Genomic DNA, 16,335 nt, shown 5'->3' with positions numbered 1-16,335 from the left:
CTAGGTCCTAGGTTCACCCTTCTTCACCTGCTTGATTATGCATATCTCACAGACCCTCAGAGACTCCCCCTCTTAATATTTTCCCAAAGCATGTAGGTTATGGTGCCTGTTTGCTAGGTATATTGCTCACTTCACTTAAATTGTAAGCACAGACCTCATACCTCAAAATCCTGGGGGGTATCTTTGACCTTTGTTTGTGTCCGCCGTTTCTTATCTCTTGCTGGGCTGCCGTTCAGATCCGATAGTGTTCGGAGGGGAGAGAGCTCAGAGTTTCTGACCGCAGGAGCCGCTAGTGGCGCTTCTCCAACCTCCGTAGCATTGCAGCCTTCCTTCCCTGGGAAAGATGTGGGTTCCGAGTCTCGCCGGACTTCGGAGCTGGGCGCGGGGATGTTCACTGATCTGGGCTGATGGTTGTTTGCCGAGTCGATCATACGGCTCCCAAGTCTCGCAGGGCTTAGGGGTGCATAGGACCTTGTCCGCGGGAGCTACCTATTCACAGCGTGTCCAGCCGGTGAGGAGAGAGCGAGTCCGCCGCCGAGCGCTCACATGACCACACTGACACGCCCTGTAGGTTTTTGTAATGAGGGAAATTTGTCTGATTTCTTTTTAACCGAGGGTGCCGAAAGTCCTTGCATTGATTGGGTGGGTAACACTGGAGCACACGTGCCTAGTGTCTGTGTAGAGGAGGATTGTTGATTCTCTGATTTTGAGGATTGTTCAAAGGCCTCGTTCTCCTCCAGGAGATCCATGAGGTCCTTGAGTGCCCGAAAATCACGTACTTTAAAGTCCCTCCACTGTTCCTTGAGCAAATGATCCTGTTTCCACCTCTTCCTCTCCTCATTAAATAGGTATTTATATGTTAGCCTTCTTCCAAACAAATTCAAATCCTTTATAATTTCAAAATGGTTAATTTCCTGTGTTGGACAAAATGTAAGGCCGAGAGAGAGAACTTCTCTCTCAGCTTCTGTGAGGGTATAGGATGATAGATTAATCACGTCTAATTGGGTGGTTGCTGGGTTAGTCTAATTACAAACGTGTCTAGAGTGCCTTTGTTTGGTGCTGTATCCGCCTGTGTCTTGACCAGGTCTAGCTGGTTGTTCATCAGGTCTAAAAAAACATCATCATCGATTACAGATTGGTCTCCCAGTGTGTGAATCTGTGTAACAGGTGTTGTAGAGGAAGTTTTCGGACGTACAGACCCCTCACCGTGATGCAAGTGCACCGAAATAGAGGGTGTTTGAGGTTTGTGTGCTGAAGAGATTTGTTTTTTGGTTTGTGCTCCAGAGCACGTTTCTTACCACCACCTTGTGCTTGCGTACCATCACCAGATTTTGGTCTTTTTCGTGTCTGTCAGTGTCTCCAATGGTTGGCATGTGCGTGCTGTGAATAATAAGAAATATTAGACGTGTTTGATGAATCGGATCCCTGACTCTCATTGTCATAACCAGCGTTATTTGCATTTTGTTTGAATGCCCTAGGGAAAATCTGGACCCTTAGGCCTATGGGGTTCAAGTCCTCCTCGTTGTAACGCTCGAAATACTTAATGTGCCAATGGAGATTCGATTTTCTGATTAAACATTTCTTAAGGGTCCAGATTTTCCCTAGCCTCAGAACTATCTCCCCTGAGCTTAGGGAAATCTGGGAAAAGACCCTTAAACAATGTTCTAAACAGATGATATCTATATTATTGGAACAATATCACAATGAAATGGTGGAATTAAACGATGAGATTAAGTCCATATACTACAAAAATCAAAGTATTTGCTCACTCCCGGAATTCACCACAAGAAATAATGTGCTCCAGGAGTTTCTGGAAAAATATAATTGCCATATAGTTTCTAAGAAAGAACAGAAATTTGCTTGCGATAAACTAGCATTCAATAACAACACAGCCTATAGATGGCCTATGGGGGGGGTCAAGACGTCCTCGGGCATTCAAACAAAATGCAAATAACGATGGTTATGACAATGAGTCAGGAATCCGATTCATCAAACACGTCTAATATTTCTTATTATTCACAGCACGCACATGCCAACCATTGGAGACACCGACAGACACGAAAAAGACCAAAATCTGGTGATGGTACACAAGCACAGGCAGATACCGCACCAAAACAAAGGCACTCTAGACACGTTTGTAATTAGACTAACCCAGCAACCACCCAATTAGACGTGATTAATCTATCATCCTATACCCTCACAGAAGCTGAGAGAGAAGTTCTCTCTCTCGGCCTTACATTTTGCCCAACACAGGAGATTAACCATTTTGAAATTATAAAGGATTTGAATTTGTTTGGAAGAAGGCTAACATAAATACCTATTTGATGAGATGAGGAAGAGGAGGAAACAGGATCATTTGCTCAAGGAACAGTGGAGGGACTTTAAAGTACATGATTTTCGGGGACTCAAGGACCTCATGGATATCCTGGAGGAGAACGAGGCCTTTGAACAATCCTCAAAATCAGAGAATCTACAATCCTCCTCTACACAGACACTAGGCGCGTGTGCTCCAGTGTTTCCCACCCAATCAATACAAGGACTTTCGGCACACACGGTTAAAAAGAAATCAGACAAATTTCCCTCATTACAGACCAATCCGAACATTGCAGTGTTTATCACTCAGGTGACTAAACAGATCAAGTCAATACAGGTACCGAAAAATAAAACGGATAATTTTACCCAACAACAGAAACAGGCCTTATCCTCACTTAGTCGGAACAACAATATTATAGTCAAACCCTCCGACAAGGGGGGTAATGTTGTGGTAATGGATGTTGAGCAGTATAGGGATATGTGTCTTGCCATCCTTAGCAATAGGGATTAGTATAGACCCAATTCACAAGACATGATCAATACACTCCAAAAAGATTTTGTGCAGCTACTCTTAAGGGCATATAACAAAGGCCTTATAGACAAAGACACGTACCATGCTATCCTGGTAAAAAAAAAAAAAAAACTCCAACATTCTACGCCTTGTCGAAGACGCATAAGAGCCTTATAGCACCACCGGGTAGACCGATAATATCGAATAGGATCCTACACAGAGCCTTTGAGCCAATACATAGACTTAATTTTGAGGGAACATGTTACATCGCTTCCATCTTACATTCAACATACACCCGATCTTCTGAAACGCCTGGATGGGCTTACCGTCCCACCAAATACCATTCTAGTAGCCATAGATATTGAAGCACTCTATAGCAGTATTCCACACACAAAAGGCCTGTCGGTCATGAGGGACTTCCTCTTGGAACGTCCCCTGAAACATCGGGGACATATTGATTTTGTCTTGGAAGCCTTGTCTTTCATATTAACTGGAAACGTCTTTGTCTTTGACCACTCCCACTACCTCCAGGTGCAGGGGGTGGCGATGGGGACTTCGTGTGCCCCATTGCATGCCAACCTGTACCTGGGGGGGGTGGGAGTGGACTTTGTTTTCGGACGACGGCCTTTCCTCTTACTTTCCGCACGTCCTCCTCTTATGTTGTGGTCGGGGCCAGAGGAGGACCTGCGAAAGTTCCTTAAATCACTTAACACCAATGACTATAACCTTAAATTCACAACCCAATGGGATTATGGATCTATACCCTTCCTGGATATCACAATATCCATTACAGTTATGGGGAAGATAGAGAAAACTCTCTATTGTAAACCTACGGCAGGAAATACTGTGCTTCACGCACGCAGTTTTCACCCCAAACCGTTAGTCCAAAGTATACCATATTCACAGTACCTACAGTTGAGACGCATTTGCTCTAACAAAGAACAATTTTCCATCGAGGCCAACCATCTTCGTACCCGACTACTTGCTAGAGGTTACACAGCAACCACGTTACGCAAAGCATACAGAAAACCAGGGAGGAGATTCTCTTTAACAAAAGGGATAAAAATCCCGATGACTGTCCGTATCATTACCCCCTACCATAGACAGCACCATATTGTTCACAATATTTTGCAACAACATTGGTACCTACTTAAAAATGATAACATCTTGAGCAAGTATCTAAAGGATTTCCCAGAAATAACTTTCAAAAACCTAAATAAATCAGGGATAGAGTCATTAGAAGTAATTTTGATGATAAAAGGGATATGGAGGATAGGGATATAGCAGGTACTTGGCACTGTGGTAGTTGAAAATTTTGCGATTGGATATATGTGAACCAATGATTATATCTACCGAATACCAATTACATTTGATTAAACACTACGTGGATTGGCAAACAATAGGCATTATATACATTATGTTCTGTGAATGCGGTGCCTATTACATAGGCAAGACGAAGCGGCAATTCTGGTGTCGTCTTAAAGATCACATAGGCTATGGCAAAAACAACCTACTTTCAACGCCTATCAGTAGACATCTAGGTTTATACCATAAAAATGACACAAAAGTGGTCAAATTTGCAGCACTTGAGAAGATCTCAGAAGATCCTAGAGGTGGTGAGTTCGATAAGACTATACTCCAGCGTGAAGCACGCTGGATTTATACTCTTCGGGCCACCTCTAGTCCAGGCCTAAATGAGGCCCTAAGCTTCAAACCCTTCCTCTAGTAACATTGTTATAACCATCACATATCTCGGGGATCCCTCTCCCCAATGGAATTGGGGTAAATAGGATCCGTCTCCTCTATCATAACTTCCCCCCCTGCCCCAATATAGGTCTATCACAAAAATATGGGATTGCACATCATTATCAGCATTCATATGTGTCTGTTTTTTCATCTTCCTTTTCGTTCTTTTTCCTTCCACACAATATGCATACTACTTCTTAAGTGAACATGCCCGCCTTAAAAATACTCATATTTGGGGTATTTCTTCCTTTTATGTTTGCTACTCTAACGATATATGACATAAGATGATCACTGTATTAGATGCTTAGGCAGACTGTGTAAATATTGTATGTTTATATGCCTATGGTAATTCAAGTGCAAGGACCTCCTCCTTTGGCTTGAATACGTTGTGTCCCCACTGCTAGATTACATCACAGGTCCACCGCTATTGGGGACGCCTTCTATGGAAGTGATTTGGTGGCGATGACCCACCCTGTATGGGTTGTTGGTGAGCGCTCGTCACTTCCGCCCGGCTTCCCCTCTTCCGGTGGAGATTTGTTCCATCGAACGTCATCAACGGCGGCGATGACATGACGCACTTCCGGTGCGCCGTGATCACCGCTTAACACCTGCACCGATTGGCGGCCGGTGTATTTGGGGCTATTTAGGCCACTACAACATCACCACGAACACAGCAGTACAGCAGGCTACAGAAGGAGGCACACATCCAAGTAAGTAACTTTAGTTCCTGAATCAGCGTTATAACTTCTCTATGCGCTATGCTGAGATACATCCCAAAGCCCTTCTATTTTGATTTTTCTAAAGCTCTACATATATTTTGTCTTTTCTTTAGTGTCAAAGGATGGACATTTTTTGATGCTTATATGGGACATTGGATTGCTCCCCTTTCCTGAGATAGCCTTGTTTATCCTCCCGAGCTTTGCCACCCTGTATCAATCACATTTATGGTCACGAGTTACAAGTGTGGCCTGTAAGTATCTAGATACATAATAGCACTCTGAGAATGAAATAGTATAATAAATATATTACCTTCTAGAACTTATATCCTGACTGATCTCTGTTATAGATCGCATATAGAAGGCACCTTGGTATCCCTATCACAGAATACTTGAACTACCTGCTCTTTGGTATATGGGAGAATATAACAATCTCCTGAGCTGTGATCTTTCACCTTCACAGCCCATAAGGTAAATGTAAGTCCAAATTAACCTTAAACTGACGCCAGCCTGTTGTCCTATGATGTAACATATATATACCTCTTACAGCCAGGCTTGGATTCCTTGCTTGTTTGTTTGTGTGCCACCTACCGCCTAGCCGTTACCTGTCTGAGACTAATCAGATTCATAGGTAATTATGGGATAAACATTTACCTGTAATACTGCTCCCAGCCAGAGTACCCTTGAAAGTTCATACATCCCTTATTTTACAATACAAGTGGGTTCCTTTTGCCCCCCACAGGCCGCTGGTCCGGCATGGATGACACAATGTATTGCGCTATAGGAGGTTGGTCTATGTACTAGTTTTAACCTTTATGGTCACTATATTGAGTGATGCACAAATGTAAGCACATGATAATATGTATTGTTGATTAATTTGTGTATTCTGCTTATTTTGTTAAGAGAGTACTTAATCGTCTGTGGTCCTGAAGAAGCGCAATGCGAAACGCGTCTACCTTTCCAGACCAGTATAACACACGTACCTCTTGAAACAAATAGTGTGTAATGTTTGTATATCCACTTTGAACTTGTATGGCGTTTTCTTCTTCACTATTAGTTCTATTTTTAATGTGCTGCTCCATGTACATATCATTTTTTGGCTCTCTTTTTTAAAAGAATATTCTCAAAATGTAAATGTTTTAAACCAGGGGTGGGGAACCTACGGTTCGGGGGCTGTATGCGGCCCCCAAAGTCATCTGGTCCGGCCCCCCATGCAGCTGAGTCTGTGTCTCTCAGCTGATCTGTCAGAATGGAGCCGATGCTTCCTGTATAGTTCCTGCTCCATTATGACAGTCTGAGTGAGTCACAGGCGGAGTGATATCAAATGCACTCCGCCTGTGACCAATACAGGAAACATCACCTCTTCCTCCAGCGTGGCGCTGCTACACTTCTTCTAGCCAGCATTTCCCGCTAGCAGCACACACAGCAGTACCAGCCAGAACCAGCAGTACCCACATAAGAACCAGCAGTACTAGCCAGAGCCAGCAGTACACACAGCAGTACCAGCCAGAACCAGCGGTACCCACAGCAGAGCCAGCAGTACCAGCCAGAGCCAGCAGTACCTACAACAGTACCAGTCAGCAGTACCTACAGCACAGTACCAGCCAGCAGTACATGCCAGCAGTACCCGCCTGAGCCAGCAGTACCAGCCAGCAGTACTTAGAGCACAGTACAAGCCAGCAGTACCAGCCAGCTGTACCCACCAGCAGTACCAGCCAGCCATACCGACCAGCAGTTCTTTTCAAAACTTACCACCACAAAAAAGTTAACTGCGCTCCAGACTGACCGACGCAAACCTGGAAAACCTGTTGCGAGTCGCAACATCATCAATGCCAGCTAACATCACACACCTCACCATCACATTAGGGGTGAGTTAATTAAATGTTTGACCAAATATAACAGGCAAATTTTTAAGGTGATAATTTTGAACGGTCCCCGAATGGTTTTATAAATACCCAAATGGCCCTTGGCAGAAAAAAGGTTCCCCACCCCTGTTTTAAACCAAACTATTCTGCCTATCCATTATGTGCCTTTAAAGTCCGCAATCCCTTGTTGGGCAACAATTGTTGCACCAATCCCCTCTTTTTTTGTCTATATATTTAGGATTATGGCACACGAGGGCTAGCTCACCTTACGTTTTAGCTGAATATATTGGATATTTTTTAACTGTCAAAGTAGAAAATGTAAATTTTTGGCAAAATTTTCGCTTTTTTTATTAATATCACAAAAAATAAAAAGCGCAGAGGCGATCAAATACCACCAAAAGAAGATAAACAGAGGTGACCAGCGCTATGGAGTTTGTGGTAAATACATCTTAATTTAAGCTGCCAACAACCAACCCCTAAGAGTTAAAATAGTGAAATAAGTGCAAAAGGTTGAAACGGCGCTACCTTTCAAGTGATAAAGTGCCAAGTAAATAAATAGTGGTACTGTTTATATCTTATATAAATATAAAGTGCACTTTATATTTATATAAGATATAAACAGTACCACTATTTATTTATTTACTTGGCACTTTATCACTTTAAAGGTAGCGCCGTTTCAATCTTTTGCACTTATTTCACCACCAAAAGAAAGCTCTGTTTGTGGGAAAAAAAGGACATAAATTTTGTTTGGGTACAGCATTGCATGACCACGCAATTGTCAGTTAAAGTCGCGTAGTGCCACGTTGAAAAAAGTGGTCTAGACATTAAGCAGGAAAATCCTCCGGTCTTAAAGTGGTTAATATAAAAGATGTATATCTCTCTTTCACCCTTTATATAATTAATGTCTGACTCCTAGTAAAAATGCCCACATATCCTACTTCTGGGTGTATTTATTTTTAAATATACAATATATTTTACTTTTCACTGTTTCACACTATAAATGAACCCCTTATAGTAGCAATTATGTGCTCTTTTTGTACTATAAAGGGCCAATTTTCATTTTTTAAACCCTATTATGACAGGTGATACAAAAAAAAAAAAAAAAAGCATGCTGCTGCTATTAAACGTTCTAGGCCTGGTTCACACCTATGCGTTTTTTTGCAGAAATGCACTATATTTCATTTAACATGGTTTCTTATGGGACTCACGTTCACATCTATGCTTTTTTTCCAGCAGCTTTGAATTGGAAAGGGGCAAGGTCTTTTTTCAACACAAAACTGCTTTTTTTTTGGTTCAATAGACTTCGATAGAGAAGCTGCAGAAAAGCATGTAGTGCATTTTTGCAGCTATTTGCGTTTTTTTTAATCTGCCCAACAACAAACTGGCCAAAAAAAAAAAGTATAAAAAATGCAAAACGCAAATTACTTCAAAATCGTGTGTGTAAAAACAAAACAAAAAGCACTGCACTGCAAAAAAGTCACTAGACATTTCTGTATCACAGGTTTAATAACCGTTGTGCACATTTCTTTGTCCTAGAGGTTATTCCTCAAGACCCCCGTGGGGGTGACTGGAATAGGCGTGTCCTACAGAGAGAGGCACTTTGGATCCTACGCCTCAATGCCACCTGTCGCCCGGGGTTGAATGAGGCACAGTCCTTTAAATCATTTTTGTAATTTCTGATTTATTTTTCCCCACCCCCCCTCCCCCCCTTTCCCTTCTGATCTTGTTTCTGTGATTCATATATGGTTTTCCCGACTTGGTGCGTATTCTTTGCGCCTTACTGTTTTATGGTTCTTTATTATAATGTTGTTCCTTCTCATTGCAGATGCTGCTAGGGTCGGGCTTGTGCAATGGCTGGATTCTTTATCTGTTGATTCTGTGATCCTTTTTTCTCTTTATTTATTATCATTTATGGGTCTGGTATTGATCATGATATATTTTGCCTGTATCTGGTCCGGCTGTCATTGAGGGATGCTGATATGTCCTGGTTTCACTGGGTGGCGCTGCCTCGCTGCCAATGGTCTACTCGAGTACCATTGGGGTTTACTGTGCGGCCTGGGAGCCACACGTGACGCTTCCAATGGAGGCGTTGCATGTGGCTATGCGAGCCCATTGGACCTTTGGGTCTCCAGCGGGCTCCTCCCCTCCCGCGCCCTGCCAGCCCGGCGTATCCTGCCCTTGTGCGCACGGCTGTCTGGCGCATGCGCGGGATGGACGGCCGGGGTCAGACTGACGTCACATCCTGGTGACTCACTGACCCGGGAACAATTGAGCTATAAAGGAGGCAGCTGTCCAGCCTCCTTTATGGTGGTCACTCCCCATCCGGGGGTCACTGATCTGCGTTTGCGAGGAGCACCTGGAGGACGCGCTGCATGGTAATTCCTACTTTTCTACTTTATTGCTCTGCTGATCCAGGGTTCTAGTTAAGTTTCTAACTGTCTATCTATTGTTAGCCGCTTTTTTTTTTGGTGGAACTGCCTGGTACTTTACCCCTATGTCCTATGCCCGGTTATTTATGTAACAGGTGAGTATGTATTGGCTCTAATACTGACATTGGCCAGTCTTCACGGCCTCTGTCTTTAGACATTTGGCACCTTCCCCCCCTGGCTTTATTCTCTAGGTGTTGGTGCTCCTATATTTCGTTTTTTCTACTCTCCTGACCAGGGCTTATGAACTTTCTGGGTGTTGGCTCCTGTTTATGCTTTATGCATGCCTTATGTATTATCTGTCCCTGTGGGATTTTCCTGGCCTGGGTGTACTGCTATTTGGTCATCCTTCCTATGTTTTGGTGCAGCCACCTATGCGTTATACTTCCTTGGTGCTGCTACCTGTTATCCTAACTGGTTCTGTGACATTTTATCCTTCACCACAGGCATACTCTATACTGTGACTATCTGATATCTTTCTAATTGGCCACAAGCAGCGCGTGCTCCTTCAGTTGCCTCAGCAGGTCACCCCTCGTGATTACTAATCACTTTACATGGTTTATTATCCTCCTGGTGCCTTCTGGTTGGCTCCAGCAACATCTTCCTATGGGTAGGTATTGTTACCTTACTTGTACAATGTTTCTTTTTCTTGTTTTGCTATTTTCTCCCTTGTTCCCCACAGTGACCCCTCTACTCTTGAGACCCCTGGTCTAGTGGCCTGTGGTCCATCCAGCCTAACCATGACTGGAGGGGAGTCCATCATCCCCTTCCCCCTCCTCTATGCCAGTTGGACTAGTTTAGATTATAACTTATGGGAACATTCTGGCAATTGTTTGTCAGTGTTTGATTTGGTGATACATGTTAACTAGTTGGACATACTCAACTTGTGATGTCAATGTCACTTTTTCTGATGCTATGTTATTGTATTAATTTTATTGTATCCTGTTACACAGAATCTATATTCCAAACAGCTCCGGATGAAGTCTGAACACCAGGCGAAACATGTAGAGCAATTGGACCTATTAGTCTATTTCCTTTTGGAAGCTGCTATTTGTATTGTATAGGACGCTCTGCGTTGCTTGCACCTTGGTGCTGCTTGTTTGCAGCGTATAGCGTCCTCATTTTTTGTTTATTACCCTATTGTAACTCTGTATTTTCATGTTGTATTGGATGTCCCAGGTGGTAAGGTTTTCCCTATTCACCTACCACTTGTATCCCCTGATCAATGGTCTCCGCCCTCATCGGTCGGTTGACACATATCTTTGTGGTTTTACTACTTATCAGCAATGAAGCGTTGTTTTTTATTACGGTGCCTTTAAAGTCCATTCTTTTTCCCCTTATTCTGTAATATTGACATTCAGGACGTGGCACATGGTCCTTTATTGCACTACGCCCCTGTTTTTTGCTGCATCAGGGACAGGCGTAGATATTCTATTTAGTTGAACACTCTTGGGTGGAAGCACCCGCCAGCTATCATACTGGCTCCTGCAGCTTTTTTACCTCAAGACTATTGGGATACTATTTATGTCCAATTATGAGTTATATCCATTATGAATCACTCTTTGCCCCGGATCATTGATTATCGACACCATCGTTGTCTTCAGTCTCTGACCAGGACTTTCTTGCTGGTTTGGTTATTTGTCTGTTTCTAATTGTTCTGTCCATTTCTTTTGTTCCCATTTCCCTACCTTCCCTTCCTCCCCCCCCCCCCCCTTACGTCCAATCTCCTTTTTTCTTCACTTTAACAGTGTCTTATCTAGGTTGCGACCTTGGATTGCTTGGATACCGGACCCTTCCAGTGGTACTAGGATGGAGTTTATGGGTGAGGCATGGACTGGCTATATGTCGGAGTTGCCACTCCAGCCAGCGATGACATTAGCCTGAACCAATACATTAATACGGTCAAGAAATTACTTAAACGTAAGTCCAACCTGTTTTGGCACATCTAGTACTTCTGCAAATATATCCAAGATGGGATTAGCCCGATGGGTCTCAGAGTACAACTGTTCCCATCCTTTGAGATTACATCAGCTGAGTTCAAATTACAATGGGAGCACGCTTTGACTCAATGCAGTCTTGAGCTATGCAGGCTACTGGTGACCCAATACAGGTTGGATCTGACGGTTCTGGATTCAGAGCTAGCCACTCTTTACAGCAAAAATGAAAATATTAAGAAACATGTTGGTTATGACAAAAGATGGTCAGAAGTCAAGGAATATACAACTAAACTAAATAAGGACATTATCCATAAGAAACAACTTACATTTATAAAAGATAAGCTGGCCTTCACTGAAGGCTATGCCTATCATTGGCAAGGTCCTTCCCGTTCTAGACGCCCTAGGCAACCATATAATGTTACATCTGGCTCCAGGGCTTCTGACTACAGGGAGACGGACGGTGAATCTGACTCATCGTCTTTCTCCAGTACTTCACAACAATCTGGCGCTCCCAATCGCATGACTACCCGCTCTAGGGCTCGTGGCGGCCTCCATAATCGTCCACCCGTTGCACCCAACCCCTCACTCAAATCGACAAAACGGTCGGGCCCACCAGCCAAGAAACAGCCGTCCACCCACCCCAACAACAGCCATCCCAATGCTATGGGCCCTGCGGAGACATCAGGCCATGCCCCCGATCCCTATCTGGGCAACATTGCGGCCCGGGCATTGCAAATGCTCCAACCCACCTTGGCAGGCAGTGGTAACCCCTCTGATAGTAGTACTGGTCAACCGGGCATTAACAGTGGCTCTGTGGTGGGGCCCATTTTGCCCCCACAAGGGGCCTCTAATTTACCATCCTCGGTGGGCCTACTGCCTGGCAGCAGACAAACCACACTGGACTCTCATTTCAGCCTTCCAGGGTCGCAACCCTCCCTTTTTCAGCTGAGTCAACCCCCCATCCCTCCCACTTAAAGTCAAATTTTTCTGTTATCAACTTGACTGGATATGTGCTTAACCCTGAGGAGGTGGAGTTGCTGGAACTGGGCCTAACCTTTTGCCCTACTACCCCACTAGATAGGTATAACACTATCAAGGATTTATACCTGTTTTGCCGCAACTTGACATACAGGTTTATCTTTGATCAGGAGTATGTTCGCCAGAACAAAGAGCGCGAACTTTCTGAGCAGATAAAAAAATTTACTATCAAAGAATTTATGGCTCTACGTGATCTGATCCTCCTTCTGGAGGAAAACGAACGCGCTACCTCTTCTCCTTCCTCGGGTCTACTTTCAGCCACTCCACCTCCTCCGGAGGTGACCCCTCCATCTACCCACAGTAAGTTTAAACTTAAATCCACTGCTTTCCCTGACCTTAATACCAACCCCAAGATTTGGGCGTTCTTGACAGCCTGTGCCAGTGAGATCTATAAATGCCAATTGCCACCCTCTCGCGGCAATCTTACTCTTAAACAACATAGAGCTCTACGTAATTTACAGCAGCATCCAGACTTAGTGATCAAAGCCTCGGATAAGGGGGGCAACGTAGTTCTCATGACGAAGGCAAATTATGAACAAATGTGTTACGATATACTCAATAATACCTCATGGTATAGGAGGATAAACTGTTCCACGACTGTCAAGTTTGGTGAGGAGTATAAAACCCTTATTGGGGAAGCGTTCCAGAATGGTATTATTGACCAAGACACATATAATTATTTAAATGTGCGTTTTCCTAGGGAGGCGACGTTTTACGCCCTCCCTAAGACGCACAAGAATTTACATTGCCCTCCGGGACGTCCCATTGTGTCCGGTATAGGCAACCTCACCGAACATGCCAGTCGTTTCATCGACTTCTTTCTACTCCCACATGTAGTTTGTCTTCCCTCCTATATCAAGGACACTTTGGATTTGCTGAGGACTTTGGAGGGTATGGTCCTTCCTCCCGACGCCCTGCTCGTGACTTTGGATGTGGAGGCTTTGTACTCGAGCATCCCTCACGAGCAGGGCGTTGGGATGATAGGTACCTTCCTCTCCGAACAGGATCGTCATACCTGGCCCTTCAATCACTTTCTTCTCAAACTACTAACATTTGTTCTTACTCACAACTGGTTCTCTTTTAACGGTTCCCACTTCCTCCAGGTGCAGGGGGTGGCTATGGGCACTTGCTGTGCACCTGCCTACGCCAACCTGTACCTGGGGGGGTGGGAACGTTGCATCTTTTCTGAAGAAGCCTATACTCAGTATGTCTGCCATATTCAATTATGGCTTAGATATATTGACTACGTCTTAATTGTGTGGTCAGGCTCCTCCAATACCCTGACCGAGTTTATCGAACTCCTTAACGTCAATATGTTTAACTTGAAATTTACTTTTTCTTTCCACCCTACCGAGGTCAATTTTCTTGATCTGACCATCATGAAGGACTTGGAGGGCCAGGTTACGACCAACCTGTTCTGTAAGCCTACCTCAGGCAATACTATTCTTCATGCCTCCAGTGCACACCCACCTACACTACTACGTAGTATCCCCTACGCTCAGTACATCAGGCTGAGACGCAATTGCAAGCTTATTGCCGATTTTAACCATCAGGCAGGCCTCCTACGTACCCGTCTCCTCCAGAGAGGGTACAGTAAGAGCATATTACGTAAAGCCTACAATCGTGCCCGCTCCAAAAACAGGGCCGAACTTCTTTATAAACCTAATGTGGCCCCACATCAACCTACGGTTAGACTCATCACTGAGTTCTTTAGCCACCAAGGTTTACTCAGAAGTATTTTGAATAGACATTGGCACATGCTTAGCGAGGACCCCATTGTTCGCAAACACATTAGTCCTACCCCACAAGTGACTTTCAGGCGGATGCGTTCTTTACGCGATCGCCTGACAAGTAGCTTTTACCAACCTTCTAGAGCGCCCCCTCCCTGGAGCAGGGGCACATTTAGATGCCATCAGTGTGCATTCTGCCCCTGGGTGGCTGAGGGCACCAAATTTTTGTTACCCAATGGTGAGACATTATCTCCAACATTCCGAGCGGACTGTACTACCCAAGGGGTGATTTATCTAATGTATTGCGATTGTGGGGCCTTTTATGTAGGAGAAGACGGTACGTCAACTCAGACGTCGTATTAACGACCATGTCTATTATTCTTCAAAAGGGAAGATGCTCACCCCTGTCACTAGACATTTAGATCTGTATCACAGGTTTAATAACCGTTGTGCACATTTCTTTGTCCTAGAGGTTATTCCTCAAGACCCCCGTGGGGGTGACTGGAATAGGCGTGTCCTACAGAGAGAGGCACTTTGGATCCTACGCCTCAATGCCACCTGTCGCCCGGGGTTGAATGAGGCACAGTCCTTTAAATCATTTTTGTAATTTCTGATTTATTTTTCCCCACCCCCCCTCCCCCCTTTCCCTTCTGATCTTGTTTCTGTGATTCATATATGGTTTTCTCGACTTGGTGCGTATTCTTTGCGCCTTTACTTTTTTATGGTTCTTTATTATAATGTTGTTCCTTCTCATTGCAGATGCTCCTAGGGTCGGGCTTGTGCAATGGCTGGATTCTTTATCTGTTGATTCTGTGATCCTTTTTTCTTTCTTTATTTATTATCATTTATGGGTCTGGTATTTATCATGATATATTTTGCCTGTATCTGGTCCGGCTGTCATTGAGGGATGCTGATATGTCCTGGTTTCACTGGGTGGCGCTGCCAATGGTCTACTCGAGTACTATTGGGGTTTACTGTGCGGCCTGGGAGCCACACGTGACGCTTCCAATGGAGGCGTTGCAAGTGGCTATGCGAGCCCATTGGACCTTTGGGTCTCCAGCGGGCTCCTCCCCTCCCGCGCCCTGCCAGCCCGGCGTATCCTGCCCTTGTGCGCACGGCTGTCTGGCGCATGTGCGGGATGGACGGCCCGGGGTCAGACTGACGTCACATCCTGGTGACTCACTGACCCGGGAACAATTGAGCTATAAAGGAGGCAGCTGTCCAGCCTCCTTTATGGTGGTCACTCCCCATCCGGGGGTCACTGATCTGCGTTTGCAAGGAGCACCTGGAGGACGCGCTGCATGATAATTCCTACTTTTCTACTTTATTGCTCTGCTGATCCAGGGTTCTAGTTGAGTTTCTAACTGTCTATCTATTGTTAGCCGCTTTTTTTTTTGGAGGAACTGCCTGCTACTTTACCCCTATGTCCTATGCCCGGTTATTTATGTAACAGGTGAGTATGTATTGGCTCTAATACTGACATTGGCCAGTCTTTACGGCCTCTGTCATTAGACATTTGGCACCTTCCCCCCTGGCTTTATTCTCTAGGTGTTGGTGCTCCTATATTTCGTTTTTTCTACTCTCCTGACCAGGGCTTATGAACTTTCTGGGTGTTGGCTCCTGTTTATGCATGCCTTATGTATTATCTGTCCCTGTGGGATTTTCCTGGCATGGGTGTACTGCTATTTGGTCATCCTCCCTATGTTTTGGTGCAGCCACCTATGCGTTATACTTCCTAGGTGCTGCTACCTGTTATCCTAACTGGTTCTGTGACATTTTATCCTTCACCACAGGCATACTCTATACTGTGACTATCTGATATCTTTCTAATCGGCCACAAGCAGTGCGTGCTCCTTCAGTTGCCTCAGCAGGTCACCCCTCGTGATTACTAATCACTTTACATGGTTTATTATCCTCCTGGTGCCTTCTGGTTGGCTCCAGCAACATCTTCCTATGGGTAGGTATTGTTACCTTACTTGTACAATGTTTCTTTTTCTTGTTTTGCTATTTTCTCCCTTGTTCCCCACAGTGACCCCTCTACTCTTGAGACCCC

The sequence above is a fragment of the Pelophylax lessonae genome (genome assembly GCF_965119305.1).
Source record: "Pelophylax lessonae genome assembly, chromosome: 5".
Classification (NCBI taxonomy): domain Eukaryota; kingdom Metazoa; phylum Chordata; class Amphibia; order Anura; family Ranidae; genus Pelophylax; species Pelophylax lessonae.
The sequence above is the reverse complement of the archived record's forward strand: the minus strand, read 5'-3'. Positions refer to the sequence as shown.